Source organism: Anas acuta, chromosome 1 (genome assembly GCF_963932015.1).
Source record: "Anas acuta chromosome 1, bAnaAcu1.1, whole genome shotgun sequence".
Lineage (NCBI taxonomy): Eukaryota > Metazoa > Chordata > Aves > Anseriformes > Anatidae > Anas > Anas acuta.
The window spans coordinates 189,123,764-189,141,891 of record NC_088979.1 but is presented as its reverse complement, the minus strand read 5'-3'; the positions used below and the strand labels follow the sequence as shown (position 1 = coordinate 189,141,891).

The 18,128-nt window shown below is 44.1% G+C and overlaps 1 long non-coding RNA gene across 1 annotated transcript; it reads right to left on the bottom strand.

Annotated features, from left to right (window-relative positions):
- Positions 1 to 290: 290 nt before the first annotated feature.
- LOC137849771 (uncharacterized) lies at positions 291 to 12,562 on the bottom strand. Its single transcript, XR_011092071.1, has 4 exons — positions 12,135 to 12,562; positions 11,065 to 11,133; positions 7,156 to 8,298; positions 291 to 1,762 (listed from the first exon to the last, which is right to left on the bottom strand). It is a non-coding gene; the product is annotated as an uncharacterized lncRNA (long non-coding RNA).
- Positions 12,563 to 18,128: the final 5,566 nt, after the last annotated feature.

Genomic DNA, 18,128 nt, shown 5'->3' with positions numbered 1-18,128 from the left:
ATGCATAGGACTGGGATTTGTTTACTTACCCATAAAGTTATCACAGAAAATACCTTACTGTTTTTGAAACAATTTGCACAGTACACCATGTATTTCACCGTATACCCCACTAAAAAAGCAGTCTTTAAAGCTGTCAGGGGAATCAGTAGTGAACAGAACCAAATGATTTGATCCCCTTATTTCCCCCCAACTCACTGGTAGCCATTTCCAAGCAGGGCTGATGCACAACGTGACGGAAGAGGCACGTACCCAGCTCCTACATGCTGAGACCATCTTGGGTTCTTCTTGTTTTTTTTCTACGTGTAATAACAAAAATAAAGCATTCAAACAAGAAATATATGGGTTTTTATTTAGGAAAACAGAAGAGATAACTCAAAGTGAGGTGTAAGTACCACTGAAAATATCCTCCCAGAGGAGACCGGAGCCAGTGCTGAATGCGGCCACTCACACCAAATATTAGAGTATGAATTATAGGCAACCTGTGATCCATGAAAGTGCATCTGCAGAGTCTTTATGTAACTCCTTTGTGTGTCACACCAGTATGAGGTCAGCAGGGCTTGTAGTTGAGCCAGAAGGAAGATGTGTAGCATCAGATACCTGACATGTTGCTGGTGGAATCAAGTGGCCTTGAGGGGAGCAGAGGAGTATTGAGTGATGGGGAACAAGTGATGGCAGCAGGACACACCAACATCAACACCTTGTTTTCATATCCATCACCCTGGTGGTCCTTCAGGAAGCAGCTCGCTGTGAAAGGATGGGGCAGATAGATGGGATGTGCAGAACAATCCCCAGCTCAATAACCAAGCATCTCCCAGGTGCTCGGTGCTGCTAACCCTCCTGCTGGGATTTACCTTTTTGTTCTGCTTATGGAGTCCCAGACAGGCTGACATACCTGTGATCTTTTCCTAATAACCAGCAGGGAAGAGGAAATGAAGAGGAAATCATACTTTTACATTTTCCTTCAGCTCAGGGTGAAGTTCTCGGAGTTATTTTTCACTTTTACATTTTTTGGTATAGAAATGCTTTCCCTTTGCAATCACATCTTCCAAGGACCAGCTGTTGCCTGGGGGTATGAGAGAAGGAAGACAGCAAATTTTTTAAATCCCAGAAAGCAGGCTTGTACATGTAAGCAGCAAAATCAGTGGCACATATTTTCCTACAAATACAAAACCTCCATCCTCTAAACTCCTCCTTCCTTCAATAACCTCCGCTCTTCCCTTTATCCTCTATGACATTCCCACTTGGCAGGACACATCACATGTTGTGGTAGATCCAAAACAAAGAGGGTGCTATGGCCTGGCAGCCTGCACGTGCTGCTTGGTTGGCTAGGGGCCGACAAGCTATCAGTAATAAGGTTTTCTGTGCTCTTTTCTTGGTTAAAGTCACAGGCTAAAGTCACAGAGGGACCAAAAAAATGCCTACAGGTGAGGCACACTGCACTTCGTGTTCATCTAGGAGAGCTTGGATGCTGTAGACCAGGGAGCATTGGCACTGTCCATGGATGGAAACCAAACTGAGGGTTGCTGGCAACAAAATCATGGACCTCAGTAACTCGGTGATGCACACATATTTAAGGTGTGGATTTCTGGATTTCCATGAAACATATAATAGCATAGCATCAAAATAATAAATTAGTTAAATAAAATAATCACTAAGTGTAAAGACAATTAACTGCAGTAATACACAGGGTCCTTCTCCCTCCTGGCTGTTCATCAGTGCAGAGCCCTTTCAAATCATTTACACAGTAGGTCAGCTTGCCTCCCTACAAAGAAAGAAAAAATAATAATTAAAAAAAATGCTTGCAGTATGAAGTGAAGGGCAAAGTGACTCACGTTGTACCACAGTGGAAGCAAATTCCAGAGCCGCGGGCCTTTCATCAAAAGCTGGGACCTTCCAGGTGAACAAGGTAGCCTCGTTTCAGATCCAGCAGCTCCTCTTCATTTGCTGCTTGTTGAAAGAAAACATTCCATTTTCCTGATCATTTACTAGGCCAACTCCACTCCAGGCAATGCCTGTGCATGTTTTTTTGTATGGGGGCAATGGGGCATGGTAGGAAATGGTTTACAGGTGGTTCTATTTACCTCTGCAACTCAAGCTCTGAGATCACAAATAAATCTTTCTCCAGTGAACATAAGCGGCTATTTCAGAGTCATTTTCTGCTGTATGCCTCACAGTGTAGCAGGCAGGTCATTTTTCAATTTGTTTAGATTCAGTTGGCAGTGCTAAATGAAATGTGGTTGATGATTTCAGCCTCCCTTTTGGGTGGCGTTCCAAAACCCTGCAATGAGATGCAATGGGTAGTCCAAGTGCAAAGGAACTGCCGTGATTAAGGCAGCATATTGACTGAATTTCCCATTACCCTTCAGGCAGGTAAAACCGAGCATGTACATGGTACAGACTGTAGAAAAGCTCAGGCTTTGGCACTTGCGCTGTGTTTGTCTGGCTGTCTGCTGTAATAGTCTCTTGGCTTTTGTGGAACAAATATTTTCTCAATTTGTCATTTTCTCCCATGAGCTGTGAACACATGCAAAATTAAGATAAACATCAGAGGGCAAAGCAAATTCTCTTTGCATGCTGCAGCACGACGTAGACTAAAAACCATATAGCTCCCAGCCTCAGAGGAGCTTCTGTTTGTGCAGCACTGACCATGGTTCACTTCACCCTACACCAAAAAAACGCAGGCTCTGGCTAACACCCCGACTGCCACATGGCGTGAGCTGTCACCTGCTGAAAGATCCACTTCTGGCATCAGCATTTCCAGTGGGATCTGTATTGTTCCTCGCTTCTCTGTACAGATATGTGTAACAAGTCAGCCAATCTATCAAAGGTCCCTGCAGCTGAGCAGCAAAACACTTTACTGACAACTCTGTGTTTGTGTCAGGATACCGTAGCACATCTTCGTGGTGGTGGGAGCTCAGCTGGCTCCTTGGTGGACCAGGATGGTGGTTGTTCTCCTGTCCCCAGGATGATCACAGCCCCTGCATCCCTCCCAAGCACTGGGATCTCCCTTCCCAGGATGCACTACCTGGATTATAGCTGTCTTTCAAAGACTCTTTTTTAATTTTAATTTTAATTTTTATTTATTTATTTTTATGATACTCCCGGGCTACTCAGCTGGGCTGTCCCCTTGGAGCAATTTACTCTGATGCACTGTTCAGCAGATGTCCCACTACCTCTTTGGTCCTAGATTTTTACCCATTTTTCCTACTAAATTTTCCCTTTCTCAGCACAGAGACACATCACTGATCTTGCCCCCTCCCGATGTTTTCTATACCAAGAAAATGGGAAGGCATTTGCCTTTTTCTCAGTCCCAGATCTCTTCCTATGGTGCTCCTTTGCCCCATCTCCCACGATGGCAGAGGACAGAAATATTTAGCCCAGCTGTATCTTCTGCACAGGTTCCTACTTTGGTTACTCTCATTGCAGTATTCAGTCACCTTCCAGAAATACACAACGCAAAGTGACTGGCACCTGTCACATCTTTGCACTTTCCTCTTCTCCCCTAGGGAAGAAGTGTGAGCAAAGGAGTATCTTGGCTTTGAGCCTGTATATTTTAAGCTTGTTTTTCTTAAAACAGGGCATATGCGTGTCATTTCCCCACCCCAGACACTACCAGACCATCTGCTCACTTTCAATCTAACTTGACAGGGGGACAGTGGTCTTGAAGACAAGGTGTTATGGTGAAGGCGAGGCAGAAGAGAGAGAGACACGTCCTATCAGCAGGAGAACCTGCAGCAGGGTCTCATCCCTGTTTGGATGTCTATGAGGACAGGTCCTTGGCTCCAGAGCACCAGTTCTTTGGAAAGAAGGCTTTGTAGATTGCCCCACTGAGGTCTGTGGCAGCCCTCTTTCAGCCCTTGAAAGAGGAGCATGCTATTCCTAGGCATTGCTACAGAGCTGGACATTGACACTGAACGTGAGAGAAGTGGTACAGCTGAGACTCATGCCATGAGTATGAATCTTCAGAAGAAGGCACCGTGTGTAAATTGATTTAATTCAAAACACTGCCCTATGCATACTGCTACTGCCACCTCCATCCCATTTGGATCTCAGAGAAGAAGGATCAGATTGCATTGGAGAGCCATCTCTCAAGACTTAAGCAACGCACTTAAGTGACTCAAGACCTTCAAGCCTTTCTCCACAACCCTAAGGAACAGAAACACATTGCTGAAAGTAAAGCTGAGGCATGGAGCTCGTCACAGAGCTCATTCAGAAATGCACCCAGTCCTGGGTGGCTACTTGAAATAATGGGATTTGCCACACCATGTGCACTGTTTCAGGGATGCCCTCAAAGCAGAAGTGCTGCAGAGGTAACTGGGTGTCTCTGTCAGCGCAGGACACAATCCTGGGACATCTTTCTCACACTGCATTTTTGGCTGCCAAACCACAGACCAGGAGCATCGCTAAGAGGACCATCAGCCAAGGTAACCCACACAAGGGGGTTACTGGCTGCCCTCTTATCAGCCAGAGGTGTTCTTACTGCAGGTGGAGGTTGCATGAGTAGGGCCGGAGAGTGACATCCCACCTTGCTTAGCCCTGGTGTAAAGCAGCTATGTCTCCTTTCCCCAGCCTGGGCTGGTTGCAGAAGACCTGCAGAACTTAGCCAAATGTTTTCTCTCAAATCTGTTCTCCATTCCAAGCATGACTTCTGTCAGGAAGGATTAATGAAGCATTTCATTTATTAAATGGGAGCATTTGGCTGCAGTGAACTCATCTGGTTGTTTACTGTTTTCTTTTATGAACATTTGTTTTTGACAAATGTTTCTGTTTTAATCTGTACCTTTGCTATAATCTCTTCCTTTACCCAGACATTTTTCAAAGTTAACAGCATTAATAAGCATTTGTATACCACATGCTGAACAAAAACACCTGCCCACAAACACTATTTACTTAATTTGCTTAAGCCAGTATTTATTTACCTGGCATCCAGCTAAAAGGGATAGCAGACAGCTTTCTAGCCTAATACTGTGTTGGTAAAAAGTATTGTCTTTAGAATTGTACATAACGCAATCATCAGCAGAGAAAAGCAGCTCTCTTAAATTGTTGTGAGCCTCTGAATACCTTATCTCACACTTGACCATTTATTTTCTGATTTTTTGACTTTTTTTTGTTTGTTTGTTTGTAGTGAAAGCAGAGAGAGGAAAAAAAAGAATCTTTAAAACTTTTACCACATTTTGAAGAACACTTAAAATGTGTTTGGTTTTTCTTTTGATCTTCTTAAAAGCTCTTGAGAAAATATGAAAGTTAATTTATTGGATACAGAGGACTGTGAATACTTGCCTGTGTCTGATTTAAACAGGTACAGCTTGTACTGCTTATGCAAGCAGACTAAGAGGGGGCTTGAGATGACAACTGATTAGTCACCTTTGTACCCACCATTTGTTACTTGTTTTGATTTAGGCTTTCATTTTTCTATCACTATCTTTCAAAACAGATGATTTTGGGAGGCTCCAGAGCTTCAGATATTTGAAATAATTGTCTGGTGTCCAGGCCAAATAGACATTTCTCAAGGAAGCAAAGTATTCTTTGCCACATGGATGTGTTGGTCCTGAATGTTTTATTAAATATAATAATAATGTGAGATATGTTCATCTGATTCGTGTCAGTATGGAACAATGCTAGGGCCGCATGGTATGATGAATGTGACCTTCTGTCTTACATACCCTTGTATAACCACAAGTCTAAGAAAAACAGAGTGGTTAATGTATATAATTCTTGTATCTTGCAAAGGAATGTTTTAGCAATTCATGTCAATAGAGAGCTTGAAGGGAAATGTGTTTGTAGGCTTTTCCTTGAAGTCTCTGATATCTGGGGGGTTTCAGAATAAATGCTAACTATTATGACTATTGCATGGGACACTATGCAAGTCTCTGGCCAGGAGATTAAGGAGATGGGGACAGCTGAAGAACAACTAAAAGACAAAGCTTGCAGGGGATGTTGCACAAGTCTCTGACATACAGCCAAGTTGGACAAAGGAGAAGGACAAGAGGGAGGAAGACTATGAGCCTTCAGCATGAGAGACCCCCAGAGACCCCCGGAGGGACCACCGGAGACTGATACGCATGCTCCAGTAGGAGGGTTTGGATTCCGGAAAGTAATTATAATAACCCAGTTTTTTTAGAAGTAGTAAAGAATATGTATCAGCCTAGGAGCATAAAAATCAGCTGCTTGATGTAACTGGTGCACGTCTTGGTGGAGCAGAGACTCCTGGCACACCCAGCGCTGTTTGCTTACCTCTATTCCTTTAATAAATTGTAAACTTTGATTATAGTCCTATTTTGAAGACTGAGCCATTTATTACAATAATAATAATCCTACAAAAATAGGTAGGAGATATACAAAAATGAAAATAAAGGTGGGTGTCTGTACTGTACAGCCAAGGTGAGGTTCTGGGAGAAGATAAGGTCCTAGATGTGAGATGCAGTAGGACGCCACCTGTATTATTTGGAAACACCTGGCAACATCTTGCTCGGCTGCAAAACACCATTTAGCTCTGAAGTTCTGATTGTTTCTGGTCCCTGCCTTCAAGACTGTTTATGCATTTTCTATTTCACATTAAAAACAAGCCAGCTACTAACTGAGGAACCAAGAGTGAAGCTCAGGTATCCTCCCTCCCATTGAGGTCTGCAGTTGATGAGGGTGAGGTTTTACTCCTCATCTTCTCCTGTTGCACTTCATATTGCTGGACATTTGGCTGGCCCTTCTGAGACTTTCAGGTCACTGCAGTTTTCCCTTTGGAGCTGTGTCATAAGCAGAGCATAGACAGGGAGCCTGACTTCATCTCTCTGAATTACCTTGCTGTGCATAGTTTCACACAGAGGCTTGGTGGACAGCACAAAAATATTGCAATTCATATGCAGGGAAAAAGGCCTCTGTAATAGAATGTGTTTTGACTATGTGTCTCATGCGGTTTGCCTCTCAGCAGCAATGTAGAAAGCACTTACTCTTCTTTCTTTTCCATAATATGAAGGTGCCTAAAGGTTTCAAGAGAAAATCAGAGCTGCTCTGAACTGGTCATCACAGAAACAGCCAAAAGACCACACTTACCAGAAGGACCTGGGCAGCACAAGGATGAAGCATGAGAGGGAGACAAGACAGGGGAAACAGCAGAAAGCATTTAAAAAAAAAAAAATGGGACAAGAGAAAGTTTCTTACCTTTTGTATGAGAAGAGGGGGAGGACAGGTCCAGCAAAGTCACGTTGTGAGCCATGCACACATATTGCCTGTCAAAGAGTTGGAGATGAACAGAAGCAGGGAATGGATTCAATCCACCCTCAAATTTGTCACCTGTTTCCACAGCATGAGAATCCTTTTTATGTCAAATAGTAAATTCATCAAAACATCCTAACTCTCTTTTTTTTTTTTTTTTTTCATATGGAACTTGGCATAGCCAGACTAAACCCTTAAAAAATAACTGTTTTTTTTCTTTTTGTTTGCTCCAATATATTCTGAATTTCATTAGAGAATGACATTCCCACTCCAGCGATGACCCAAGGTTTCAAAAAACCCTTAAGAGATTCAGTCCTCCAAAAACAAACATTGTTTCTGATGGGGTTAACTCACTATTTGCACAGTTCTGGACCTGAGTCCTGCTGACAGCTCCTGAACACAGGTGATACTGGCTGGCATCTGCCAGATGAAAACTTTCCATAATGGTCTGATTCACTCACACTGACAGTTTTATGCTTGAAATTCCAGTGTTAAAGATTATTTTAATTGGCTTATGTTTTCCCACCATCTATTGCCTCAGACCAGAACTGCCCTTGTCTAAGAGTGAACTTCTGAAATATTTGTTCTCTGAACCCTTTTTATGCAAATATCCTTCCAGTTTAAATTAAAATTTGTTTCAAGTGGAGATTAGGACACTGTTTTAGAAATGTGTTGGTTTGTTTTAACAAACTGTGCCATCTGGCGAGGTAATATGTCCCTGTCATTGTGCTTTTAGCTTTATTACATTAAAAACTTTCCCAATATCAATGACTGAGTTTGTGTTGTGTATTAATCTATGCGTATTAATTAATTGCCAAGCTTTAAACATACATCTTAATATGATGGCAATTATTTCTGTAGATCCTAAATGTGGATTTGAATGAATGGATTGATAATGAGTTACTTCACACTGACATTGAGTGGTGTCTCTTCAGTCAACACGCACCAGCCCAGCTGCCACATGCCGCAACCAGCTCAGCACTGGTGCAGCAGCGAGGCCCCACCTGCAGTACTGCTTCCAGCTCTGGGGATGGTAGTGTGGGTCCAGAGGGGGGCCATGAGGATGATCAGAGGGCTGGAGCTCCTCTCCTGTGAAGAAAGATTGAGAGAGCTGGGGTTGTTCAGCCTGGAGAAGAGAAGGCTGCAGGGAGACCTTACAGTGGCCTTCCAGTGTCTAATGGGGGCCTGCAGGAAAGCTGGGGAGGGACTCTTTGTCAGGGGGTGTGGTGATAGGACAAGGGGGAATGGCTTTAAACTAAAAGAGGGGAGATTTAGATTAGACACGTGGAAGAAATTCTTCAATCTGAGGGTGGTGAGGCCCTGGCACAGGCTGCCCAGAGAAGCTGTGGATGCCCCATCCCTGGAGGTGTCCAAGGCCAGGCTGGATGGGGCTTTGGGCAGCCTGGTCTGGTGAGAGGTGTCCCTGCCCATGGCAGGGGGTTGGAATTAGAAGGTCTTTAATGTCTCTTTAATGTCCCTTCCAACTCAAACTCACAGAATCCTTGTATATGTCAAGGTCCAGCCATTCATTTCACACAGCTGCATTGCTTGTTGGGTTGAGAAACACGACAAACTTCTCCATGTAGGCACCCCTGCAGCTCCCACCATTCCTGCAAATCCACCCCCATTGTGGCTCCTGCCATGGCCAGGACTGCTCAGCAGGCATTAAGACAAATTGGCTGTTGTCTTCAGACACAAGACAGCCGGTACCTTGCAAAACCACACTCCCTGCTTTGTTGTTTTTCCCTCAACGTGATTTGTGTGCAACTGGAGATATTCAGGCTGAGATAATTTCCCCGGCTGGCTGATGTGCTGCAGGCCGGGGGGCAGCGCAGAGGTGGCTAATGAGGATTTAACCAAAGCATGCTTTGCTGGTTTTGAAGGCCTCTCACAGCTGACAGTTCTCCTCCCGTTTGGCTTCAGCCACAAGGCAGGCAGGAGGGTTTAAAGCCCTGTTAGCAGTGACAGAAACGTGCTCAGCTGGAGGGATGAGGCTCTCGGAAAGCCGTGACTCAGCCAGCCCCCGGCACGCAACTGCCTCGCGCACACAACGCTGCCTTCCACCGTGCGCTTAGCCAGCCTCGTTAAAGCCCAACGTAAAGCTAAAATCATTCATCATCCGTGATTAAATTAGTGCCCCCATAAAACTTTAATATGTTCTCCGAAAATTAGCCACATTCAGAAAGCGCTCTCCTAAATATTTCATCAAAAGCTTCCCACCACAGAGGCCGTGCGGCACATTTTTTTTTTTATTATTTACAAGGACAATGTTTGAGTTTAATTGCAGTGTTTAAAGACAATGCGAGTTCTCCTCTGAATTGCCCATTGCACTGCTGCTCGGGGCCCGCAGCCCACCCCTGCCTTCCGACGGCTGAGCACAGCTTCTGTACAGAATGTGCCTCATTGTGTTCCGAAACATACATCATTTCTTATGCAAAGATTCATAATTTGGGGAAGTTATTTTAAGTAGGCCGAACAAGAAACTATGGGAGCAGCGTGGGGAAGGATGATTAAATGCATTTGTGCATTGCACAATGCCGTTGCTGAGGCACATCAGGCAGTCACTCAGCTTGCAGCATAGACTATGTAGGAGGACATAATTCCTCTCTGTGTGTCGTAATGACTGGGATTCGTGGTTTAAAGCCAGGGTAGGGTCTGCGGTGCAGCTCAATGCAGACAGAAGCATAAAGTCTTCATTAGTGCAGGAGTACGATTGTTATCATTAGTGCTATTTGTTAAGCATTAATTATATTCTAGGCTTAATACAAGCCATGAAATCACAGCTCCTGCTCTGAACTGTTTACAGACCTGGCGGTCTCTGCAGCATCGGGTGGTGGGGCCCTGGCTGGCAGGGGCCCTCCACGCGCCTGCTGTGGGGTCTGCCCTGCTTGGTGCTCATGGCTGAGCCCCATGCCTGCCATGCCTTGTGTGAGGGAGAAGTTGCTTCTCCAGCAGGAACTTGGTAAGAGACAGGAGAGATTTGGAGCTGGGGCTTTCGTGTGCTGCATAAATAACATAAGAAGTAAATTCATGGGCAATTTTAGAATGAGGGTGTCGGTTTTCTTATCAAATTGTAGAGGGCCCTCAATTCATCCCCATGAGGAAGGGAAATTGCAGTATTATTAATTTGCAGTAATTAGGGAGGACTCCGGTAAAGCAAACCTTGATGTGCTTTTACTGTAACTGCCGATAAACCAAGAAACAGAGCAGAGAATATGTAGGGGAGGGCGTAGGAACAATGTTGTAGAGCTCTTTGTTAAGCTGGTAACAGCATCCATCACTGGGTTTTATCAACCAGGATATTCCCCAGGGTGTTGCGTTACGTTCCAGCCCTCTTAAGAGCTAGTTATTCCTTCAGGAATGACTTTGAAATCTCAAACACTTTCACACTTTTTCTTGCCTAAAATTATTTTTAAAAAGGGCTCCCTTCCTGGGAAAAAAAAAAAAAATGCTGTCTCCTGAAAGCTTCACTATTTGTTATGCTCAGGAAAACACAAGTGCTTTCTGATTCATTTTTTCTCTGGGGAACTCAGTTACAGAACTCGATAATGAGAGAAACTTTTTAATCTTTTAATATAAATAGGATTCTTTTATTAATATAAATAGATGGCGGGTTTTAATGTATATAAATAGACGTGCTCAAGACACCAGTGAATCCTTCGGCAGACATCACTACTGTCAGCTTTACAGGAGGGACAGGCTCTCTGTTAAAGGCAAAACCATATTAGCATTCATGACACACACACAGCACTTGCATTTTTAGGTGAGGAGAATGTGTGCCACATCCCAGGTTGTTCCCTAGGCTTGGCAGGGGGATGAAAAAGCCATTCACAGTCTCTGTTTTCTAATTCTTACCAAAATGTTCTCAGGTTGCCAGTTTCTCCTCTCACCATCAGAAGGGGTTTTGGACAAGACGTGCCACATCTAAGAGGAGGGAGAAACCACACACTGCTTTATGGGTGACAAATCTTGACTGATCCTTCAGATGTGGGTTGACCCAGAGGATTTGGGTTTACCCAGGACAAATTCCAGCCCCAGCCTCAGCCATGGGCCATGCGCACATGTTCAGAGCCCAGTGCCCCACTGCAAGCAATGGGTTTGCCATGCTGCAGGACCCCCAGCAGCCTTGGCTCCATTCCCATGTGCTCATCGCTGAACAGGGACCATTGCACAGACTGGTACTGACAGATAACTGGCATAAAAGCAGGCTGGGAAAGTAACCCCAAACCTCCTTCCAGTGCCATTCCAGACCCAGTGGCCACCTTGGAGGAACAGGGAAATATGTGCCCACAAGCGGAAAGTTTTCGGAAAGCTCTATATATTCACAGTGGTGCAGTGCTGCTGGGTGTTGGTGAGTGATGAGACACAGGTTCAAAGAGTATAGAAACATCACAACGTGCTCTTGCAGAAAAAGAATTGCTTTTGGGTGGTATTGTGTAAAAAGAGCATGGTAGCAATAACTCTGAGAAGGAAGAAAGCATTAGGGAGCTGACAAAACAGGCTGTAGGGACCCATAACTCAGGGAGCAGAACATACTTCCCATCAAAAGGCAGAGGATTTGTGAAGTGCTGATAGCACTGCTTAGAGACGAGGTGCTGGAGAGAGGCAGTGGCTCCAGATTTTCCTTACTGCTCCAGCTGTTACCATTTGGGCACCAGCAATAAAAAGAACAAAATTAATAGTGCAAAATGCTGTAAAATAGGTCATCCAGATTCTGAATATTCTGCAATGGAAAATGTTGAACAAGGAGCAGTTCCTCATCATCATAAAACTTGCCAACCCAGAGGCAGTAGGAATGAATGATCTTGTAACAAGAATGGCCACATCTTTGAAGTTGCATGAACACAGCAGATAGGAGCTTAGACCACAAAAGATCATCATGCATGACAGTAAGGAAAAATGTTTCTGGTAAGCCAACAACTTACCATTTCTGTGAATAACTGATGAGCTTCAGCCAGTGATCACCAGGTGCTGACAGCTGACCTGCAAGCAGCCATCAGGCAGACCAGGCTGCAGGTGAGGAAACCTCCACACAGGAGGCTGGAGCCTCAAGACTTGATCAACACACCTCCTTCAGGCAGGTGCTTCTTTTGTATAATTTCAACAATACAGAAAGAAAATTAAGATCATTACTTAAGGTGAAATAACTGATAAAATACTCTGACAAGTATTCTTACTCCATATCTCTCCATCGAAATCTTGTTTAGATCTTGTGTGTTTTGAAGGCATCAACAGCTAGCATGGATCTTATTCACATCCTAGATAAACTGGGAGACTGCATGCTTTGTTCAGTTCCTGAAGAAACAGGCAATGCCCTTTTCCTCTAACAGTTAAAATGAGCCTCACTACATGACGTTTTCCTGCCAGGAAAGATTCACTCCTACATCAACTAGTCTTATCTGGGGAAACATTAATGGAAAAGTGAAAAAAGATTTTCTGCATCATGTGAATGGAACTATCCATCAGGCTGCTCTCATTGAATCACAGGAAGATGACTGAGCATCTACCATGTGAAGGAGAACAGTCTGGTGTGGACTTACTGTATTTAAACACCAAACTAAATTCCCGCAGGATTAGGTTTAATCTTCTCAGAGACCTTGGAGACCTGCTTGCAGTTTGGTCCCCTTACAAAAAAATTCTGCACCCAAGGAGATGTTGCAAATCAGTCATTGCAGATGGTAGCAATACAAGAGTTCCCAAGACACTCTGGGGGTTGAGAGGGAGTTGGCCAGCCTAAACCAACACAGTGATTTATTGCTGTTATCCAGGCTCCCACTCCTTGCCCCACAGAATCACAGAATCATCTAGGTTGGAAGAGACCTCCAAGATCACTGAGTCCAACCTCTGACCTAACACTGACAAGTTCTCCACTAAACCATATCCTTAAGCTCTAAATCTAAACATCTTTTAAAGACCTCCAGGGATCAGCCATGTCCTTTATCCTTCTCCTTTGCGCTGACATTTACATGGCTAGAGATGAACCCCACCAAAAACCTGCTAGATCTGAGACACAGATGAGCCCCATGCACCAGCTCAACTGCCTGAGCAAGGGAAGGGCCACATTTCTAGGGCCAAGGTGTGGGACAACAAAAGGACACTGTGCCCAAGAGCTATCAAATACATGATGAAGGAGCATCATCACCATCCTAACTGTGCTGTAGAGCTCCACAAGGTTGCTTATGAGGCCCTTCATGCATTAGCATGAAAAGCATGACTTCAGTGGCAATGGGATAATTATGCTGCCAAGTGTCCTATCACCGCTTGCTGCAAGAAGTGTTTAAGTATTTCAGCAATGTTTGTGACAACATCTGCCAGGCACAATTCAACTCAATCCCCTTTAATGATTCATTTCCATGAATTGTACATCTATTTTAAGTGCACTGCAGTTACTTCAGAGAGAATAGTAATGAAAACTTAATGTTTTGGGTGTCTTACACTGACATGGTAATCACAAGATGCAGACCATTGCAGTCAAACCAGGCTAAGTGCCTTACCAGAGCTCTAATGTGCTTTCTTGGAAAATGATCCAGATTATTTATGGCATAATTAAGGGAAGAATACATATTTGTAATTCTTCATTTGCAGGAAGGATCTCTTTTTGATTAGTAAATATGTAAAGCTTAAATGCTATTATGTAAAAATACACCAGGCAAACGGTGTCATCATTAGGCATGTAATTACAAATCTGTAATTATAGAAAAATCTATGTAGGCAAAGTTTAGAGATAAAGACATCTTCAGAAAAAAAAAAAAAAAAAAAAACTCATCACTGCTGAAGGGCACAAACAGTTGAATTGGGTCCCAAGCGCTGCATGCCCATCAGGAGCTGGGGATGGCACGGGGCACACCAGTGTGGTTCACCTCCCCATGACAGCCACCCTCTGAACTTCTTGGTGGAAACTGGCTGTGAAGTGGGTCTAAAACAGAAGGAGAAAGAGGATTGTCTGCTTGGAGAGTTTGCCTTGCAGATTGTGTAGTGATTTACGTCCTGCATTGGGCAAACAAAATTGGTGAAAACTGCATCTTCTCCAGGCAGGTCACATTTCAGAGCAATTCTGCCCTCCTTCTAGAGCCATAAATCATCACAAGGCATACAAAACAGTAGAAAAACAAGCTCTGGCTGTTTCATTTAAATTCTCAGGGTCACATTTTTTCCTTTCTAAGGTCGGTGTTGAAGGTGAGCTGCAGAGCGTGGGACAGGCAGTTAGTTGGGATAGAAATGTCAGGTGCCAGACCGTCCATCACTGTACCACATTGAAATGCTTCTCCTCCCCCTTTTGCTGCATACTGTTTGGTACTTGTTTAGTGTATGCTACTAGTATAGCTGTATAATAACCTGCTTAAGCCATTTTGACCTGAAAATTGGACTTCAGACACTTTTTGAAAAAATAACCTTTAAATGCTGAAACCTAGACATAAGAGGATTCCCAAATAAAAGGCACTGGCTGCTCTGCCAAGCCTTCCAGAGGTTTCTGATACTCCTTTTTAACATTTTGTCCATCCAGTCCCGCTATTCACAAGGCAGCAGGGAGGAAAACCATAAATAAAGCCCACGGTGCATGATCTGCATCTTTAGCTGGAAGCTCTGACACAAAGGATCACTCCAACTTCTCTGGATAATATCGCAGAGCGCCATGCACGTGACTAGTGGTAACAAATGTGCACACTCCCCTCATTTCGCAGAACACACAATTTATGTGAGTGTTCATGCAGCATTGTGAAGGATCAATTTCTATGCAAACTTTGTCAGCTTGTAACGGGGCTCCTCCAATTAGTGTAGGTAGTGAATATTTGTTCTTGTGTCGCAAGTGTTCAGTCCAGATATAAACCTTTCAAGGAACTATTGAGAATAAATTCTCATTTGCTCTCTGCTTTTCAAGGCTTCTCTAGCAAAGCTGCTCTGATTCCTGCAGGTTCTGAAGAATATAGCCCAATAAAACTAAAAAAAAAAAAAAAACCACAGCAGAAATGTCACTCTGAGGGAAAGGTCTGAAGCATGCCTGAGGATGCGTGGTCTCGGCAATGAGCACTCAGAGATGTTCATTTGTAGGCCAGCTTCTTGTAAAACCTTGCCCATTGCTTTTATACACATAATATAAGATGCTTCCCAAGCAGTGGGCATTAGACCAAATGTCCAATAAATATTTAAATTGGTGTCAAGCAACCTCTCCAAAGAGCTGGCTGGAGCAGCAGCCGCTGTGGAAGCAGATGCAGCAGCTCAACCAAAAGGAGCTGCAGAGCAGAGGACAGCCAGGGGAGCCACAGGCTCGATCAGCATCAGACCTCCCCCAGCAGAGGCTGCAAATGAACTGCAATAAATTTCCACCACCTTCCCGTGTCTGTCCCCAAGGAGAAATTTGTAGCACTGCAGCTTAGATGGAGTTACAGAATCACAGAGAACTGAGGCTGGCAGGGACCTCTAGAGGCCAGCTGCTCCAACCCCTGCCCAAGCAGGGACACCCAGAGCAGGCTGCCCAGGACCACGTCCAGGCGGCTTCTGAAGATCTCCAAGGAGGAGGCCCCACAGCCTCTGTGGGCAGCCTGTGCCAGTGCTCAGTCACCCACACAGCGCAGAAGTGCTCCTGGTGGTCAGGCAGCACCTCCTGTGTCCCAGGTTGTGCCCATTACCTCTTGTCCCAGCAATGGGCACCACTGAAATAAGGCTGGATTTGACTTCATCACATCCTCCCTTCAAGTATTTACATACATTGATGAGATATCCCCTTAGCCTTGTCTTCTCCAGACTAAAAAGCACCTTTTTTCATCAGAGAGATCCCAGTCTCTTCATCACCTTTGTGGCCCTGCGCTGGACTCTTTCCAGTGTGTCCATGTAGCTCATACTGGGTTTTCTGTCTTGTACTCAGGTGTTTCTGCACATCCATGCTAGCAAGGCTTTCACCCACATCACCTGTTCCTCTGCCACCCAAAACGTGCATCATCCACCATGCCCGAGTGCACAATGAATTGCTCCCAGCACCTCCAGTGGGGAGCTGCTGGTGCACAGCACGAGGCCCAGTGGTCCCAGCCACCTTATACAACTCCCTGGTGTCTTGCTGGAGCTGGGGATGAGCATTACTTCATCATCCAAAATGCCAAGCAAATACATTTTAATTTGATTCAGTGTTGATCGTAATATTGATTAAAGCTGGAAGATAGCCTGTGCTTTTCTGTGCATGCAGGCAAGACATATTTGAATGAAGAGGAGCCATTTGCAGCTACCCAAGGGAGAATAATTCCAGCTATAAATGATGTTTGCCAAAATACATTACCTAGCATTATAGACAGAGGGTATAAATTAATATCATGATTACCTTTTTTAAATCTGATAAGTTATCCAGGGCTTGCAGTGCGGATTCCTTTATGCTCAGTCTGTGTAAATGTGCTGAAAGATATATAGCCTTTGCCCAAGTCCTCATAGCTGAGCAATGTCCCTGAAGTCTAGTCCCAGTGTATGCCTTTAGCAGGTGTTTGTTGTTTTTTGGTTTTTTTTTTTCAATATTTTTTTCATTCTAGGGCTATATTTAGGAGTATGTAAGAAACAGAGCTGAATTTTCTTGCTCTCATTCTTAGTGAGAACAAATCTGGTGTAGCTGCTACTGATGTATATTGATACAAGGCTCTGGAAATGATGGGTGGATGAGAGGAGATGGGTTTCTCCCACATAATTAACAAGCAAAACAAACACATTCTCAGTGCTGATCTTATGGGAACAACAAATTTCCTCTGACATTGCAGCTATAAATTCTATAAATTCTGAAGTGTTTTTTTTTTTTTTTTTCATCAGAAGTTTAAGGAAACTGAGAAAAGTTTAAGTTTATTATACCCCACCAGATGGTTAAAAGCTCTGTGTGCAGGAGCACCATATATTAGAGGTAATCCACTCTTTCAGGGGAGAAATAATGTCAGAGTTGAAGCTATCAGTCACCACTTACCTGTTTTATCAACTAGCAGCCAGACTTGGACTTCATCAACACTGGGACTGATCCTGACAAGCTCAGTTTGAGTGTAGGTAAGCTAATATTACGGGAGGAAATGTGAGTACCAAATCAGTCTCAGAATGCAGGTTCTTCTGGGTGTATTTAGCGTGGCTGACAAATATCTGGGGCTGGGAAGAGAGGGGATTGTCAATGACATTTACAAGCATGAGGTGGGCTTCATCTCACCCCCTTCAAGCTTCTGAAGCTGTGAGGACACATCTGTATTGCTAAGTGAAAGCAGGTCTGATTCCTGGCTCTGAAGCCAGGTGATTGTCTCAATTCATTGGTGTGAGGGCAGGATCTTCTAGGGCCATGGCAGCTCCACAGGACCCCAAGACTTGAGTCTCTGCTGGACTCGGTGTCATGCACCTGTAGACCTAAAACGTCATTATTGTTGTGTGTGTGTTCTTTTTCAGTTCAAAGGCTCTGAAATGACGTGAGGGCTGTGCTGCTGCCTGCCGTGCTTGTGTTGTTACATCCCAGTGGTATCAATACATGTTGCATGCTGTGGGGATGCTGTGAGACATATGCAGGGCACTTGAGGTTACCATTTCTGCACAGATAGCACTGGCAAAGAGAGGAAGGTAGAGGGAGTCAGACCTGATTCTTTTCCTGGAGGGAATTATCCAGCAAGCATGGCTTCGTTGTCCAGGAAAGGGCTGGCAGGGATGGCCCAAGGCAGAGCCAGAGCACGAGCCAGCAGGTCAAGGAATGTTCTTAATAGTTTTTAAGTTTGTGATTCCTTTTAGAGTTGTAAAATAATTAAATATATATGTGTAAAGATACATGTTTGTACTTTATCTATATATATGTATACATAAGTACTGTGCTTATTATCCTAGATAAGTAGGTATCTGAGTAAGCAATAATAAAGCATATTGTAGGATACCCAACTGGCAAGCATGGGAGCTACCAAAATATCTGGAAGTCTTCCAGATTATGC